The sequence below is a fragment of the Amia ocellicauda genome, chromosome 17, assembly GCF_036373705.1.
Source record: "Amia ocellicauda isolate fAmiCal2 chromosome 17, fAmiCal2.hap1, whole genome shotgun sequence".
Lineage (NCBI taxonomy): Eukaryota > Metazoa > Chordata > Actinopteri > Amiiformes > Amiidae > Amia > Amia ocellicauda.
Genome location: NC_089866.1, coordinates 15151993 through 15158969, shown reverse-complemented (window position 1 = coordinate 15158969; position 6977 = coordinate 15151993).

Here is a 6977-nt window from a genome sequence, read left to right as displayed (position 1 = left end):
TGTAAGAACTACTGCAAAGATTTAAATTTACCTGTAAGAACAGTCATGGCTATAATATTTAGGATGCACTTCACCATTTGCTTTGGTGTTACTACTGAACCGTGCATATTGTAGTAAAATAAAAAGAATGAAAAAACTGATTTTCTGGTACGTCTATTACACTGTCGCTGTTTTGTTCAGTCTTTTTTTCTATTTTTTTCTTGGCTTCTTCCTTTCATCGCCCGTTAGCTGCGATTTCAGCATGTTGATCTTAATAAGTACGGCGCCTGTAAACGTGGCGCACGAGGGGAGAATTCTGAAGACTGGCATGTAGGGCTGCATATATATGAGCCCTAGCTGGAGAACTTTAGCAACGCTGTTACTATGATGCCTCATCAGCCAAGTTCTGCGACAAGGCGTATCAAATAAATTAGTGTGATTGCGCTTGAAGAGATGTCAGCGTTTATGTTGATTAGCATGCAGACTGCCTGCTCTCACTCCATTCTCTCAAGAGCGGCATTCTCGCTCCGTAATTTTCCTAAGGATATTGTTCTACAAACACAAAACGGAGGGGGGAAACAAAACAAAAGAAGAAAGGCATGGAAAAGAAAACCAAATTAGCTGGATGTGGGAAAGACTGCAGAATATTATTTACACAAAAAAATAATACAAAAGAAAATAATACAAAACCTTGACTTGGTTAAGTATGTGCGAACGCCAGCATTGCAGACCGCGCTCCCTGCTCTCAGTGTAGGTTTGAAAACGTGAGGATCCCTGCGGTGCCGCTTGTTAATGTCACAGATTGTTCTGTAATATGTTGACACAGAGCGTCTGGCTCATGCAGAGTGTGTAGCAGGGTTGTCTGCAGGACACATGGTTAGGCATCAGACTAACTGTGGGTATAAATGCTGCTCTCTGCCTTTCAGGTCCTAAAACTGTTATCACCAGCACAGGTCTAGTGCATTGCTCGGCCACGCTGGTTCTGGAGGACTCCCTGTGTCTCCCAGTGCTCCCCCTACAGTCCCAGGTGTTGGTGTTGTGGGTTCCTCACCTGACCAGAGCGACCTGCGCCTGTTCAAGAGCTAACAGAGCCGAGGAAAGACCCTCACCGGTTCAGAGAAATCAGTCTGCAGGCCTGGAGTTGTGTAACAGCCTCCCAAGTTAAGTTGTGTAAAGTGAAGTTTGCGTAATATATCCGTAATAATCCCAAACACGTAATTTATTGTCTGGAATTAAAAATACTGATGTATTTAGTCATTACTTAATCCGCACATAAGCTAGTGACACGACTTTCCCTTTAGCCGGTATGATAATTGGGTAACAAGCGAGTTTAAATTGCTTCGAAATTCAAATGGATGTATTTTATTTGTTTCTCTTGAGTTTTGCTCTCGAGTCAAAGGACCTTTGGAAAAACTAAAAAAAAAACATTTGTAGTCTTGAACCTAATCCCTTTAAACACGGGCACTGAATAAAAGAGTCAGTCCCTCAGTATGCTTTGTTTCTGCACTGGAGTCTTACCGTCACACGTGGTCCGCAGACCTGAGGCCTTCAGTGCTGGAATCTGAGCGCTGTGTAAAGCTCTTACTGACAGTAGGCGTTCTCACTGCCGTCAACCTTGAAGAAGAATGTCATTGAGACCAACTTGGAGAAAAATAGATACATACAATAATAAAAATACCCATTAAATGGACACAAAGGCTGTGCACGACTGAAGATTGCTGTGCCTTCACTGCCATCTAGTGGTGTTCGTTTTTTGAGTTCGCATTTTCCAAGATTTACAACAAATTTAATCTTTTTAGTGAAGCCCAGTCACTTAACTCACTAAACTGTCCACAGAACAGGCTTTTCCTAAAGCCAGAAGAAAATCCAGATACAAAAAAGCCAAAAGGTCCTGGAGAGACGCAAACCAACAGGTGTCCATAAACTGTGGTTAAAGACGGCTGTCAATCCTTACTAAGCCCATAACTGGGTCAGTTACATGACTGACAGCTGGGTAAATAACTATAACAGCATGTACACAAATACCCCCCGAAGCTTCTATTTCAAAGCAGAATCTGTTATTCTCTGAAGTGGTCTGAGCGAACCTTGTTTGTAAGTCTCAAGGATGTTTAAAGTTTCCTATTGAACCCGACTGTGCTGTGACCCTCTGGGACAGTGTGTCTGAGCCGTCACTGAGCTATAGAACACAGGTTTTCTGTTAAAAGGAGAAAATGGATTAATAGAATATCCTCATTTATGTTTTGGTGTTTGCTGGTCATTGTGTGGAAATGTATTGTCTGTTTATTTGGGTGTGATTGCATGTTTTGTTTTGATTCACCTTTTTTCTAATCTGCAATGTTTTTACAATTCAGGCTCAAGGCAGAGCAGAGTGCCAGCTCTCCTGCATGATGTGGAGAGAGAGAGAGAGAGAGAGAGCTATGCACAGTGTCCAGGCATTGAGGAGTATACTGCATTCAAACAGAGAGAGAGACAGATCGATAGATATGGGAGGAGAGGTCTTTGCTGATTTAGGTAGCATCCAGCACCACCAGCCCTGCAGCCTGAAAGCAATCAGATGTGCCGTGTGGCTGAGGAGAGGAACTGGACAAAGTGTGGATTTTATCTAGTGTCACACAGGCATCCTTGACATGTAAAGGGACATCTGTATTTTATTTTGTTTCTCTCTCCCCTCCTGTCTTCTATATATCACTGGCCTCAGTTCAAAGGGCCCGTCAGGGAGAGGGTTGAACCTGGTGGCTTGTCTGCAATGCAAACATCTGATCCCTCTGCCCACCTTCACAGCCTTAAAGCGCACAGCCATTTCCAAACCGCGCCTCGGTAGCTGGCACCCCATTAATATTGCATAACATGCCTGCACCGTGGAGATGTGCTGGAGGCAGGCAGGCGTGCTCTGGCCTCGGCTCAGCTCTGGCGGTGGTTAATGGGAAGCGGTGGTCATTCCAGACTGGAATCCACGCTGCCAGGGACAGAAACACCGATGGGCGGGATCGGGGCAAGCGAGCAGCGCACTGCAAAGATATCCATGCATGACTCATCCCACAGCTGCAAGCCACACTTGTAGAACACTCAGGCGTGGTACACAGTACACAATTATTTGCCATGGATCAAACAAAAACTAACTAAATAAATCTGTCTTTACATTTGTGTTTGAAGCAAGCTGTGAAAGGGAGGAATTTTGAGTTGGCTGACAATGGTTTTGTTGTGCTGGGCCAGATGCACGTGCCAGGCTTGTTAGTCCAAGACAATATTTGCCTCGCATTTTCCCACAGTGCAGTTTAAACACGGCAATGTTTCCAAGTGGAGAGGGAATATAACAGTTCAGGAATCGGCATTTGATTTTGCTGAGCTCCCCTTCCTCCGTTTTGCTTTTCATCTTCACTTTAATGTCTTTGCTGGTTTATTTATATAACTTAATCAATCACCGTTTGAACTGGGTGTAGTGCTCTGTACGAGCTGTCAGAGAGCGCTTCCATTAGTCAAACGATACTGTCACTGTGGCCAGAGTCACTATAAATAAACATTGCTTGGAATACTGGAAATATGGTGATTAGCATTATTTTTACTATTACTGTAATTATTATTTATGATTCAATACTTCTCAGTATCCCTTTAAATCAAACCAGATCAGGCTGGAGCAGATGGACAACTTGAAGAGAACTACAAAAAAACTGCAGGCCCCCCAGGACCCACACTCCAGCTAGATCTGTTACACACTGTGACTCTTTGCCTATCTCCGCTCTTTTTTTTTGACACAAGGTGTTTCATTGTTATATTTTTTAAAAAAAAGGAAAAAAACGTTTTGACAGCTTTGGTGCGTAAGTGTCATGGACTCCCGACCTGCTGTGTCCTCCGGGTCATCTCTGCCTCCTCTGCCCCCCTCCCGTGAGTGTGTGAGTGACAGCTGCAGGGAAAGAGTGGGTACACCTGGTGACCGGCCTGTCTGTGCTCCTGCCGGATGGGAGGAAAAGGGAGGGAGGGTTGGATTAACTGGAGACTTGAGTGAACCGCCAGGCAGCGAGAGATGCATCGGTTTGTTTATTCCCGTCGTCATCCTTCTCTTCGCCCAGCTTGTACAGTCGAGCTTGCCTTCTCCATCACCCTCTTATGTCAAGTGATTATCCTCAAGCTAGACCACCACCCCGTTTAATTAGGGGAGCTCCTGTGTGGCTGCATTGGTGGCGGCCCCGGCTCCTCTCGTCAAGTGCGCTGTAATCACAGATGAGACGACGCAGCGCCCTTTGGCTGCGGCTCCGAAACACAAGCTGCCCGTCACTCTGCAAGAACACAGGCTTCACCCTAATTAATTATACACCTTGTACAGGAGACAACTTACATTTGTTAGTTTATTTATTGTAGCAGCTCCCAGAAAACGTCTCCCCTTCCCCATCAAGTGGTGGCGTTTGTTTTGGTGGCCAAGGTGAATGCCTGTCAGGTTTGTTTTAATCTAATCAGTGCCTGAATTTGTTCAAATGTGCAGGCACGCACACACGGCCACACAACCGTAGACTGGACTTGGACCCCGGGCAGGGGAGACCCAGTCAGGCAGGCTTTCAAATCAGTGGCTAAAGTTCATGCTGTTGTTGGGGTTCAAAGATGTAGCCTGGCACTTGGTATCCAGTGGGCCCAACGGGACAGAGACGCCAGCTCTGAAAGATTAGCTCAGAAACAGAGCCACACACCTCCAGGATCCAATTCGAGGGGCCCCTGCGGTTTACAGGAAAGAATGTAAAACACAATAGCACACACATGGGAGAGAGAGTCACTCGAGCAGAAATGGAAGTCTATTCCCTTCTCTTAATGATCTGTTCTCCAGTCAATATCAGCCTCTATGTTACAGTCCTTCAGTATCGCCTGAATAATTACACTGTTACATGTTGCTTCGCCTGCTGGAGAAAATAATGCGCAGGTTGTTGGATTGTTTTCTTTCTCTTTATTTCTTTCCTTTTTTTATTCTGTTCCAGACTGTTTCTCAATAGGGGGGGGTGGTGTAGGGATGCACCACACACACAAAAAATAATGCCCCATTGTTCCCTCCCCCCATCTAATTGTTCCAGAGCTTAAATAACAAAGTGCTGACTATGAGGAGTTCTGGCAAGGTCTTATCTGATCGATGTAGTACATTTAATTAGTCTCTAATATACAGCTCCCAGAGCCACTGAGGGAGGCAGGAGCGATCCGCGAACACAGCGCAGCTCTGAGTCTTACTAATGCAATAGAATTGTTAATCACCGCACTGGAGCTGGGGTCGTTCTGCGCTGGGAAGGGGGGCCGCTCACTGTGGCCATCAGTAAAACACAAAGGGCATCAGGGCAGCTAAAACGAGTAAAATCAATACGTGGAAATGAAGCCTGGTGTTCTGCGCACAATGCAAAGTTCACCAGCCAATGACACTGTATCAGTCTGTCAGCTCTTCTAGGTGCCAACGAACGCAGTAGAGTGAAGTGTAATTGCACCACTTAATTGCTCATTAATAGCACAGCAGGGTATTTGTGAAATGCACTTTCAAAATCGGCACCTCTGTGTAAATATTTATGGACACCGATACAGATATAAGCTGAAGGGTGATTTTAAATAAAACGCCACGGTTTGAAGCAACTGTCGCACAGCTGCAGCTGAATTAGCCACCAATTAACAATTATCTTCTTGAATGGACTGTCAGCAGAAGCAGACAAGACAAATCTGTAGTTCGAAATGAGAGTCGTGGCGTTTCCCCAATGCTGGGCACTAAACTGTTAAAATACAGCCGATTTGGATTCAATCCCACGGGTTACTGATGCGTTCGTACCTGCAGACTTGATGTATATGAAACCCACCGTCCTTTTAAATGCCAGTCTGTGCGAGGGCTCTCAAGTCTGAGGGATGAAAAAGATGATTATACATGATCTGAACTGAACCGAAGGCAAAGTCGCCCTGTCTAGCCGGCTGCTCTGAACAAACTGCCAAATGAACCATTAGGACAGATTAATGCATTTTCATTGCCGTGCGCTCCCTAATTTGAAATTCTCACATTCTTAGCGAGACATTAAATACGAGGCAACGTCTCCCACTTCTACGCATGTTTTTTCTAGTCTATATGGTAATTTTTTAAACAAGTCATTATATTTCCATTAACATCTGTTTAACTTTTTTTATTATTATTATTATCAGAGTCTAAATATGCATGAATTAAAAATGCTAAGTTGAGTATATGGCATCTTCCTTGGGCCTTAACGACACAATCACTGCGCTGTCTTGTAACCTTTTTAATGTGACTGATAAATAGGTCACATGTCTTTCTGCAGACATTTATTGTAATGCTTTATGGGTTCCTGGCACGGCGTCATGCGGGGCAGCCTGGAGAAATTAAACCATGACTGCAATGCAAGATCTGTTCCTGCCTGGCTCTGTTTGAGAGCGTTCCCCGGGTCCTGTCGGCTGTAACGGCAGGAAAGTGGTAATGCAGGTTAAAAGTTAATGTTGCAGAAATGAACATATTGATTAAAACAGATAAGATCTTCCAGGAGTATCAAGAGCCCATGACCCCTCAACCAAAGACGACCGTGGGGGGTGTAAGTAGTGAGAATACAAGCTGTCTCACCACGCACAGGGTCTCAGGGCTCAGATGAAGACATTGTCGGTCTTGTCCCTCGCAGCTACACTGGTCCTCTGCCGTGCCAATCCTCCCTCAGGCTAAGACTGGATAACACCCTGTGCTGAAAAATGTATTGTGTTGTTTTTGTGTTAACAGCACTTTTCTCTCTGAACACCTTGAATTGCTTTAAAAATACCAATAGTGTGCAAAATACACAAGAAATATATATGCATTTAATGATAAATAAATAAACAGTGTATTCCATTCTTGAGCTCATTTAATTCATGAAGTGCTAATTGAAGCTATTCTACCACTTATTCTGATTGGGCTGTTTGGGGTTGTGCAGGAACAGTGTACATCCAACCTGAGCATGTGGGGGACGTCTGTGCCTGTTTTGTGCTTGGTGTTTTACCAACGTTGTACAGTA